Below are 12,451 nucleotides of genomic sequence, written 5' to 3'. Positions count from 1 at the left end.
GCAAAAACGAAGATGCTGCATCAGTTTTTTCATTGCAATGGAAACGACCCGCGGAAAACGCGATAAAATGCACGATATTTTCAAAAACAACGATTTTCTTGCCTAGAAATTTCTCGTATCTCGCGTTTCGGTAGATGGATTTTCACGAGTAATGATTTATTAGATCGCCAACGCAAAAATCTAAAATTTGCAATCAAGTATTAGTAAATCGAATGAAAATTTTAAAAATTAGGCCATAAAAATATGATTTTTAGAAAATTGTGTTTAGAAAAAAAAGAAGGTATGCCCGTTTAAATTTGAAAATATAAGAAACCCAGATTTTCACTACTTTTACCGTTATAAAAAAAGAAAACGAAGTGACCCAAACGAACTAAAGGCATTTTCGTTCTCCATGGATCCCAACACAATGGAATTTTACATCAGAACGCTTGAATATTTTTATGGTCAACTTTTGTAGCCCAGTGCCATTTATCGACATTTTCCCAAAAGTTTGCACCTTCTCAAGGCCAAAACTGCCTAAAGGAGCGTTCCAATGCTTTTGCGATGCATTAGAGAGTTCTTAATTACTGTCTTGGCTACAATTTTTGGATCGAATATCTTAATGGTTTAGCTGTTATATGCCAAAATGTCAAAATAACGTGGATAAAAAACTTAAAGTCAAAATCGGGAGGCTCGATTTTCATCGTAGACATATGATCCAGTAGACTTTTTTGCTTAGTTCAATCCCAGGAATCAGAATCGCGAAGGGCCCATTAAGGTTTTCAAATCGCCCCGGCCTACTGGAGATACCATTGCATGAGGGCTATACCAAAACCTCTAGGGGATCAATATATAAATTGTAGATAGATTACTAAGGCTTACACGGAAATCTAAAACGACGGGCCAGCAACGCGGATCGAGAATCGACTGTAGAGATGCCGTCCGTGATGTGTCACTTCTGGCTTTCAAATATTAATGCATTCATACCATTTTGCATTAGAACTATAGCGTATTCACACATCCGCAAAAGTGCTGTGTGCAGAAATCTACACTGTAGAGGAAGAATGAAATAGTTCTACCAACGCAATGTTAATTTGATTAAAAATTCGACGAGGATGGGATTCGAACCCACGCGTGCAGAGCACATTGGATTAGCAGTCCAACGCCTTAACCACTCGGCCACCTCGTCATATAAATAGATTCATAAGATTTTGGATTCAAAACTACTTTAAAATGGGAAAAGCATAAAAAATGTGGAATTAAATAAAATATTTATAAAAACTGAAAACTGATTTTCAAAGGGGAAATGGCAAAAACAAATAGTTTCTAACTAAAACAATCACGAAAAAATCCGACGAGGATGGGATTCGAACCCACGCGTGCAGAGCACATTGGATTAGCAGTCCAACGCCTTAACCACTCGGCCACCTCGTCCGCGGATTTAAAACTCCAATCTCAATTTACTTTCATAAATGTTGATGTTGTTAATAAATTACAACAATAAAACTTGAATTATAAAATATATTAAATAAAAAATCACTGGAAATATAAAAAAAAAATAAAATAAAAAATAATCGACGAGGATGGGATTCGAACCCACGCGTGCAGAGCACATTGGATTAGCAGTCCAACGCCTTAACCACTCGGCCACCTCGTCACACATTGCGTCGCGAAAATAAAACAATCCACAAATATATACATAAATATTTGAAACACAAACATATCTCATAGTGGTTAGGGTATAAAATACGACAAAAATATAAAAACTAGAACGTGTTTTAAGAAATGTTCTTTTACGAAATTTCTTATAACTATTTTCTTTTCCACATTTTTAAGATGAAACTTCAAAACCTTCTTACCACTAATGCAACTGCCGAGACCATGATATTTTAAATAAGTTGTCTATCACAACAGATATTTTAGCACACATCACAAAGTAGTCAATTTTTTGCAAGCATAACAACAACAATTGATGTTCAACTTAATTACAAAAATTCGACGAGGATGGGATTCGAACCCACGCGTGCAGAGCACATTGGATTAGCAGTCCAACGCCTTAACCACTCGGCCACCTCGTCACGCTGAAATTGTGTGAACATAAAATATTTTCAATACATTTGCACACAGCGACTATTTTTAGAATTCTATTCTAAGATAAGAGAACAAGAAAAGGGGTAACATTTTTAATAAAAGGTTTTTTTTTTTAAGTTCTACATCAACTATGTATTGATAATCGATTTTTTTGTTTGTTATTTATGCAAAAAAAAATTTAACTAATTTTTGTTTATACCAGAATATTTGTATTTATAAAAATACGTTATAGACATTATTATTATATTTTTGTCTTATCAAATATTGTACTAATGTTATGGTAGTGTGTGATAGTATAAAACCTTTGTACTTAAGGGGTTATCCCTACTCGTCAATTTAAAAAAAAAAAAATCGAAAAAAAATTTATTGGCTTATTATTTTATTTTTTGTGTGCCTCAAAAAAAATCAAGTCGATCGGAGCAAAATTGGCTGAAATATGACCTTTCAAATTGGAGAACCCGTAGTGGTTTGTGTGTTTAGGCGTACTTTATTGGTTTATTATAGCTCTGTTCCTTTACGTGCAAGAATCTTCAAGTTTTGCCACTTTTTACTCGAAAAGCGTTCCTTTACTTCTGACACCATACCATTCATATGTGAGCAGTTTACAATTTTTGCTACTTTTGCCGGTTTTACCATTTTCAAAAGTAAAGGAACAGACCATATATCACTTCTGTTTGCATAATTTTAATGTACCTCACAATGGCTACCCGTTGGGAATTCCCTGAAATGAATTCAATTAAATTCTAATCAATATGGCGAGGTAGAAGTCATAAAATAGGAATATATCCGACACGTCCAAAAGCGTATGGGGTCCCGCCTTCGAAGTTTAGTAAAAAGTAATAAAAACCTTGGTGGCAAAGGAATGTTGACAGGAAAATTGATTGACAACCTCACTGTCTACTATGGACTTGCAATTCGACGCCATTCAAATTCAATTCACGATATGCATGAGGCAATATGGGCGACATTTGATCATTACAGTTCGAGCGATACAAATCCACGTCACGAGAGATGCCCAACCGGTGAAGACTCGTGGTGTTATATCAACAGACTCGGGCAAGAAAAGAGGTTTTCATACACGATTAAAGACCACGTTTATCAATTTTTTTTGGATGCTATTAGACTTATATACAACGATCTAAGTAAAGAGTCTTTACTCGAAAGATGCGTCGGCGGCTTCAATCAAAATAGCAACGAAAGCTTCAATCAACTTATTTGGAAAATTTGCCCCAAAACCCTTTCAAGTGGAGTACTCGTTGTAAATTTAACAGCTTACATTGCGATTGGTCTTTTTAAGAAAGGTACAAAATCAATGTTATTTTTTGAGCTCGATCGAAGTGAGTTGTGGACAAAACGCACACGAATATGCTAAAAAATCGACCAAGCACGAATTGCACTGGCAGAGAGACGTGCGGCCGAGTGCACTCGTGAAGGAAAAATGTTGCGAAGGCAACACCAAATATCCATTTTTCAAGCTGCATCGTCGGCGGAAGATCTCCTGTATGGGCCAGGAATTTTACCAAAAATAGATTTTTTATGCATTTAAAGCGAAATAAAAACTTAAAACGCGTTTTTCTCGAAATGCCATTTTTGAAGTCGGTGCTATAGTTGGCTCAAAAACGAATAGACCGATCTTCGTATATTTTGGTGAGCTTATTAAATACATAAAACCCTTGTTCTTAAGCAATACAGTTTTTTTTTTTAAATTTGTTGGCCGATTTTTGGGCAATAACCGGTCTATTTTTATACCCTCCACCATAGTATGGAGGGTATATTAAGTTTGTCATTCTGTTTGTAACACATCGAACTAATCATTTGCGACCCTATAAAGTATATATATTCTTGATCAGGATAAAATTCTAAGACGATCTAGCCATGTCCGTCTGTCCGTCTGTTGTAATCACTCTAGCGTCTGCAATAATTGAGATAGAGTGCTGAAATTTGGCACCCGAAGGTCTTTTTTCCATAGGCAGGCCAAGTTCGAAGATGGTCTATATCGGTCCACTCTTTGGTATAGCCCCCATATAACGGTACCTCCGGATTTGAGGTATTTTGACGTTCTTCGCCACATTTGCAGACCGAATTAGCTATAATTTGGCACTTAGGGTTCCTAGTGATCAACAAACTTATATCCCAAAGGATATGGGCATAGGTCCATGTTTTGGTATAGTGCCCATATAACGGTACCTCCCGATTTTCGGTATTTTGAGAATTTTAGGCACAATTTTTAACCGAACTACCTGCAATTTGACATTTGTGGTTCTCAGTGGTCATGAAACATCTCCACCAAACATCGTCAACATAAGTCCATGTTGTGGTACAGCCTCCATATATCGGTACCTCCCGATTTTCGGTATTTTGAGAATTTTCGCTAAAATTTTTAACCGAACTAGCTGTAATTTGCCGTTTGAGGTTCTCTGTGGTCATGAAACATCACCACGAAACGTCGTCAACATAGGTCCATGTTTTGGTATATCCCCCATATATCGGTACCTCCCGATTTTCGGTATTTTGAGAATTTTAGCCACAATTTGTAACCGAACTATCTGCAATTTGACATTTGAGGTTCTTAGTGGTCATGAAACATCTCCACCAAACATCGTCAACATAGGTCCATGTTTTGGTATGGCCCCCTTATAACCATTTTAGTTACAGTTTTTAACCGAAATAGCTGTAATTTGACATTTGAAGTTCTCAGTGGTCATAAAACATCTCCAACGAAACATTGTCAACATAGGTCCATGTTTTGGTATAGCCCCCATATAACGGTATCTCCCGATTTTCGGTATTTTGAGAATTTTAGCTGCAATTTTTAACCGAAATAGCTGTAATGATCGGTATTTTGAGAATTTTAGCTACAATTTTGCTATTTAAAAATAATCGTCAATATAGGTCCATGTTTTGGTATATCCCCCCATATAACTTTACCTCCCGATTTTCGGGAATTTTCAGTGGTCACGAAATTTCTTCACTAAGTTCGTCAACATGGGCCCATTTTTGAGGGTCTACATTGTTTTGATGAAACTAGCCTCAATTTGACTCTTGAAGTTCCCTGCAGCTATAAAACTTTTCCGCCAAAAAATTTAAAGATAGGTTGACTCTTTGATATAGCCCCGTAGGTGGTACCTTTCACCTAGCTGAACACATTTTTTAAATTAGATTAGATAACACTGTGCAACAAAATGGAGGTGAAAGTCTGGGGCACGGAAAATTCCTCTTGTGAAAGAAAGGCCTTGGCGAGTATATTATGAACCCCGAAGGACAGATCCACCGTGAGTCGAACTTCCGCGTTATGGCGTGATGAAATTTGTTGTTAGAGACCCTGTGGGCCATCAGGAGTTAGCGTTATATCTTTGTTCACTGTTGCTTAAGTGCTCTACAAAAACAACAAACAAAGATATAATGCTAATTCATGATGGCTTACAGGGTCTCTTGCAAAAACTTCATCACGGCATAACGCGGAAGTTCGACTCACCATTGTCGAAAAGTTGTTACACCTTAAATTGTAAAAGGACCCTAATAATTCCATTTTAATTAAGACTTTTTTATGGTGGAGGGCATAAAAAGTTCGGCCCGGCCGAACTTGACGACTTTTTACTTGTTTTTCGTTAAAATCGAAATTTAGACTTTTACAGGTCATTTTTGTTAAAATAGATTTTTGAAAATTCTGTCTCGCTTAAAACAAGATTATTAGGTTCTTAAAAGATCGGCGCATTCGTTTTCGAGCAAACGTTGGCACCGCAAAACGCTTAAAAAATGGGTTTCGCAGGTAGCCATTTACACACAAAACTGTGCAATATTTTTCAACAACAAAAATTCCAAAAGTAAGATGTGCTCTTTTATAGGAATAAATATTGGTAGTTTTTTTCAGAAAAAAATTATGAAAATTAAGTTTTTTTGGCCAGCTCAACTAGGGAAAACCCCTTAAATGGCTGTGATATGTGATTGATTTATTTGAAAATAAATTTGGGTTTTAAACGTAAATTCCATTCAGTGTATATGTCAAAAAGTCCTCGCACGTAAAGAAGGCTAACCCGGCAAAAAGCTCTAAAGCAAACCGCGTTTTAATATTTTGTTGACACGAAATCGCTCCAAATTTATTGTTCAATCGATGAAAACATTTTACTAGTTCTTTGTTGTGGCTAAAAAATTAATCGTACAAAAAATTTGGAAAATCGATTCGGATTTTAATATTAGTTACATATGTATATGAGGCGCTCGCACAGTGGGAAAAATGCAGATCTAGCTTGCAGAAAATAAAAGTCGATGTTTTATTATATGTTCTCCATAATTATGATAAGAATAGCTTTAGATTGACAATTTTACTGCATGTATTGACATATTTGGTTGATTTGTATTTTTACATATTTTTTTGGTATAACTCCCATAGGGCGGTACCTCCCGATTTATGTAATTTTGATGATTTTAGCCGCATTATCCGACAGGGTTTTGTCGGTACAGGTCCACTTTTTGATATAGCCTCAATAGGGAGGTACGGTCAGATTTTGGTACTTTTGAAGATTTTAGCCGCATTATTCAACTGAAATGGCTTAAATTTACCATTTTGTCTTCGTTGCGACAGAGAATTGTCGGTATAGGTCCACTTTTTGATAAAGCTCCCATAGAACGGTACCGCCCGATTTTAAGTATTTTTTTAAATTTCACCAACATCATCTAACCGAAATGGCTGAAATCTGATTTGAATGTACATAGTTTATAGTGGAGGGCATAATAGGAGTTAGTAATCTTCTACTTTATTTGCTAATTCGTTTTCCGAATTTTAGCGACCAATACAATACAAATATTTTTTTTTTATAAATACATATGGATACAATATTTGTAATATTTTTGTTTATAGATTGCTTAGTATATCTGCAAACGCATCTCTATCTCTAGCCTTAAACAATAGGGTTGTAATGTCTCAGATGCCAGTCCATTCTGTGATGTTATCGATCCATGTTGTCTCCTTTCTACCTCTAGCAGGCCTTCCTTCTATCCTTGTGCGGATTACAATTTGCAGCAATTTATATTTTTGATTTCGCATTATATGTCTCTTTCGCAGTGCATCCTTCTTAGAACATCGGCATTTGTCACATGGGCTGCCCAAGGAATTTTCAGAACTCTCCTATAAATTCACATTTCAAAAGCTTCAAGTAGTCTTATATCAGCAGTTTTTATTGTCCATATTTCCATTGCGTACAATAGCACTGACCAGACATAGGTTTTGATAAAATGAATCTTTGTTTTAAGATTAATGTAATGACTCGTAAACACTCGTCTGTATTTTGAAAATGCTTCTCTGGCCAGTTCATCGTGTTTCTTTTGAACAGTCCCACTGTTCAGTTATTGTAATTCCTAGATATTTGAAACTTTTAACCCTCTCCACATTGGTGTTGTGAATTTTCAATGTTGCATTATTGTGGTCATTCTTTTTGCTTACAACCATGAATTTTGTTTTACTGATGTTAATTTTCAAACCATATTTCTCGCTGTGTATTGTGAGCTTATTCACAAGATTCTGGAGTCCAGATATGCTATGCGACAGTAAGGTTGTATCATCAGCATATCGTATGTTGTTCAGAAATGTTCCATTTAAAGGAATGCCGATTGGAATTTTGTTTATCGATTCTTGAAAATTTTTTTCTGAATAGATATTGAATAGCAAAGGTGATAATATGCACCCTTGTCTGATTCCCTTGGATATATCAATACTATTTTTCATTTCCCCGTTCACTTCTATTTGTGCATTTTGATTCCAATATAGACTTTTAATACATTGTACTTCTTTCTGATCTAGGCCAATGGAGATGAGGATGTCAATCAACTTATCGTGTAACACTGTGTCGAAAGCTTTTTCGTAATCAATGAAGCATAGAAATAAGTCTTTTTGTGCGTTTTTACATTTCTGAACCAATGTTTGTATTGAAAAAAGTGCTTCTCGGATTCCCATACCTTCCTTGAATTCAAACTGGGATGTTCCCATGGCTTTTTCACATTTTGAGTATATTCTGGAGTGGATAATAATAATACGCAGAAATATGTTTAGAGCATGGCTCATAAGGCTAATAAGTCTGTATTCGCTACAATATTTTGCATGGCATTTCTTCGGAATGGTAATAAATGTTGATTTTAGCCTATCTTGCGGGAATCGGCCTGTATCATATACATGGTTAAATAATTTTGTTATAAGTTCTATATTTTCTGCATCTATTAGTTTTAGGATTTCCGAGGGAATCTCGTCCGGCCCACAAGCTTTCTTATCTCTAAGACTGTTTATGGCAGTTTCAACTTCTCTTCTACTTATTGGTGTTTCTGTAATAGGATGTTGCGTCTGTTCTTCAAAAGTTGTTCTATGTTCATCTGTAAAAATTTGTTTTTTATAATCTCTTCAGATATTTTTCTTTTCTTCTATGGTAAAAACAGGATCATTATTATTGTTGTAAAGTACTTTTGAGGGAGTTTTGCGGTATACACCAGCAAATTCTTTTAACTTTCTATGGAGATTAAAATCGTCGTCAAGGCTTTTTAATCTTTCAATCTCCTGACATTGTTTAATTATGTGGTTGTTTTTTGCTATTCTTACAGCGGTTTGGATTTCCCTATTTAGTTCCCAATATCGTTCAAAATTTATGTTTTTATGTTTTCGTCTCTCTTCCATCAAGTCGAGAATATCCTGTGTCATCCACTCTTTCTGTTTAGATATTTTGTGGTATCCAAGGGTATTATCCGCTAGGGGCTTGAGCGTAGTCCTTAGTGCGTAATCCTTAGTGCGTCAACGTTTTCAGTATTTATGTTTCTCAGTTATTGATTTATTTTATCTCGGAAATTTGCTTTGAATGTGGTATTTTCAAGCTTTGCCACATCGAGTTTACGGCGAATCTTCCGTTTTTTGCTCGTGGCAATTTTTATGCGCAACTTCTTCATCAGAAGATTGTGGTCTGAAGGAACATCAGCACCTGGATACGTTGAACATTTCATAACCGAAGATCCGTATCTGGTATTAATTAATATAAAATCTATTTGATTTCTCACAATAGTGTCCCTTCTATCTTGCGGTGATTTCCACGTGTATAGTCTTCTTGGGGGAAGACAGAACATTGTATTTGTTACCATCATTTTATGTTCCTGACAAAACTGAATTAGTCTATCACCCCTTTCATTTCATTCGCCAAGACCGTATTTTCCTGTTATACCTTGGCACTTTTCTGATCCTATTTTATTGTTGAAGTCGCCTTGAATTATTGTTATTTCGTGGCTTTTTGTCATTCTTAATAAGTCGTCGATTTCCTCGTAAAAAGATTCAATTTCATGATTACTTTTGTCCGCAGTAGGTGCATATACTTGGATTATGTTTATATCAATTGGTTTACATTGAATTTTAAGCAGCATAGTCCGATCCGACTTAAAAATAAAACCCGTTACACTTTGCGCTATGTTACTCTTTACTATAAATCCCGCACCGTTTCTGTGGTGTTCGGTAGAATTGCCAGAGAAGTATATTTTCGCGTTTTGGGAGCTAAATTCACCGTTTTGTGGCCACCAGGTCTCACTTATTCCGAGTATATCGATGTTTAATCTATTCATTTCCGCTATGGTGTTGGCTAGTTTTCCTGCTTCATGGAGACTCCATATATTCCATGCCGGAGACTAAGGGCCGTGTATTTGTTTCATCACTCATGGTTGTATGGTTTTCGAGGGAGAGATACTTCAGTGGCTTCCCGTTGCCTTCTGAAGGGTTAACTGTTTTCCTTCTACGTATTCAGCCGCTCCACTGGAGTACAGACGCTGTTTGCTGCCGCTTACTTTAAGACAGACGTAGCTACCTCTTGGTCCGCGGGACGTATTTGATTTCCGTCCTACCACCCATATCTGGGAAGCATTCCCCTATCCGCCACCTGGGGACGCGCCCTATTGGGGTTACAGGTTCCCCGAAGGGAACCTGTATTTTTTTGTATTTAACAGTTTTTTGGAGACGCATCATTCCTACTTCATCCCATATCGTGGGAACCTTAGGACGGACTTTTTCATTTTGTAATTTCTTATCTGCTATGCCGTGATCAATTCCAAGTGATATCTGATCCTATTTATCAAAATGTTTCCCATAATCGTAACTTTATTTGAACCAAAAAAAGGAATCCTACAAAAATTTATGAAAATTATGTCGGATTTTAGTATTACCTATTAGATATGCATCTTGGAGTAATATAAAAATCTGACCCGATATTCATAAAGTTTCGTACGATTCGTTTTTAAGACACAACGATGGTAAAGTGTTTCTGGATCAAATGGCTAAAAAAAATTTTTTTTGGGCTACCTTAATGTATGTATAAAGTAAACCACCGCCATAAATAATCTAAACTACACCATTTTCACATGTAATTCGAATAATTTCAGTTGTAATATGATTATTTCATTTAAAAATTCGAAACATTTTACTTGTAATTTGAGAATTCCAATTGAATTTCGAATAATTTCATTTGTAATTTGAATTTTTTCATTTGTAATTTGAATTTTTCTATTTGTAAATCAAAGTTCTTCGTTTGTAATTTCAAATACACAAATAGAAAAATTCGAATTACAAATGAAATAATTCGAATTACAAATGAAAAAATTCAAAATACAAATGAAATAATTCGAATTTCAAATGGAGTTCTCAAATTACAAATGAAATAATTCGAATTTCAAATGAAATTCTCAAATTACAAATGAAATACTTCGAAATTCAATTGAAATTCTCAAATTACAAATGAAATGTTTCGAATTACAACTGTAATTATTCGAATTATATGTGAAAATGGTGTAGATCAATCTTTAGGTAAAAGAAAAGAATAAAGCTAACGAAAAGGTAAGCTCTCGCTAAATAAAGACCATCAATTACATTGCCGTAAATATCGAGACTAGTTCAGCTTTGATAATAAACGTTCACTTGTGATGCTTAAGTAGGAATAAAAATAAAAAAAACAAGTATGAACGGCTTTAAGTTCGACCAGGCCGAACTTGTAATACCCTCCACCACGAGTTATATTGAAGTAAAATGGAACAATTAGTTTCCTTTCGTTATGAAGAAGACTAATTAACAAATTTCAGCAAAATTCGCCGATCTATACCGAAAAATGCTCGCGGAAAGTTTTTAGACTCAAAGAAGGCTAATTACAAATTTCCGGTAAGATAATGTGGCTAAAACCTAACGAATACCAAAATTAAGAGGTATGCTTCTATGGGGGATAAAGGAAGACGTGGACATATACTAATTATTTTTTTCAGGAATACTTTATAACCCCCTGGAAGGCTAAATAACAAAATCCAGTTATTTCGGTGGGATATTGACGTCACAACCTTTAGAATTACTAAAATCGGGAGCTACCGTTCTATGGGGGCTATATAAAGGCGTGTACCTATACCGACAAATTTCATATGAAGAGTTTTATACCCCAAATGAAGACTAAACACCAAATTACAGCCATTTCGGCGTAATATTGAGGCCACAACCTTCAAAATACCGAAAATCGGGAGGTACCGTTCTATGGGTGCTGTATGAAGGCGTGGATCTGTACCGACAAAATTAGAGGGGAAAGTTGAATACCCACAACGAACACTAAATACCAAATTTCAGCCACATCGATGTATTATTGTGGCCATAACATTCAAAACACAGAAATTTGGGAGGTACCGTTCTATGGGGGCTTTATAAAGGCGTGGACCTATACCCAAAAATTTCAGATGGGAAGTTTTATACCGCAAATGATGAATAAACACCAAATTACTGCCATTTCGGCGTAATATTGAGGCCGCAACCTTCAAAATACCGAAAATCGAGAGGTACCGTTCTATGGGGGCTATATGAAGGCGTGGACCTGTACCGCAAAAATTCCGGGGAAAGTTTTATGCTCCCAGCGACGACTAAACCCCAAATTTTCGCCATTTCGGAGGAATATTGAGGCCATAACCTTCAAAATACCGAAAATCGGGAGGTACCGTTCTATGGGGGCTATATGAAGGCTTGGGCCTATACCTCGAAGACTAAATACCAAATTTTAGCCATTTCAGAGGGATATTGAGGCCACAATCTTCAAAATTCCGAAAATCGGGAAGTACCGTTCTATGGCGGCTATATGAAGGCGTGGACCTATACCAACAAAATTCTAAGCGAAAGTTTTATACCCCCAGCGAAGGCTAAATACCAAATTTTAGCCATTTCGGAGGAATATTGAGGCCGCAACCTTCAAAATACCGAAAATCGGGAGGTACCGTTCTATGGGGGCTATATGAAGGCGTTGAACTATACCGACAAAACTCTGGGGGAAAGTTGTATACCTCAAACGAAGACTATGTACCAAATTTCAGTCATTTTGGTGTGATAATGAAGTAAAAACCTTAAAAA

The 12,451-nt window shown here is 36.0% G+C and overlaps 4 non-coding genes across 4 annotated transcripts; all 4 read right to left on the bottom strand.

Annotated features, from left to right (window-relative positions):
- Window positions 1–1,086: 1,086 nt before the first annotated feature.
- Window positions 1,087–1,168, bottom strand: TRNAS-GCU (transfer RNA serine (anticodon GCU)). Its single transcript has one exon. It is a non-coding gene; the product is annotated as a tRNA-Ser (tRNA).
- A 163-nt stretch (window positions 1,169–1,331) lies between these two features.
- On the bottom strand, window positions 1,332–1,413 carry TRNAS-GCU (transfer RNA serine (anticodon GCU)). The gene has a single exon. It is a non-coding gene; the product is annotated as a tRNA-Ser (tRNA).
- A 141-nt stretch (window positions 1,414–1,554) lies between these two features.
- Window positions 1,555–1,636, bottom strand: TRNAS-GCU (transfer RNA serine (anticodon GCU)). The gene has a single exon. It is a non-coding gene; the product is annotated as a tRNA-Ser (tRNA).
- A 339-nt stretch (window positions 1,637–1,975) lies between these two features.
- On the bottom strand, window positions 1,976–2,057 carry TRNAS-GCU (transfer RNA serine (anticodon GCU)). Its single transcript has one exon. It is a non-coding gene; the product is annotated as a tRNA-Ser (tRNA).
- Window positions 2,058–12,451: the final 10,394 nt, after the last annotated feature.

Source organism: Musca autumnalis, unplaced genomic scaffold, assembly GCF_047663935.1.
Source record: "Musca autumnalis isolate F117 unplaced genomic scaffold, ASM4766393v1 scaffold_4, whole genome shotgun sequence".
Classification (NCBI taxonomy): domain Eukaryota; kingdom Metazoa; phylum Arthropoda; class Insecta; order Diptera; family Muscidae; genus Musca; species Musca autumnalis.
Note: the sequence above shows the minus strand (reverse complement) of the source record. Positions and strands in the feature narration are given on the sequence as shown.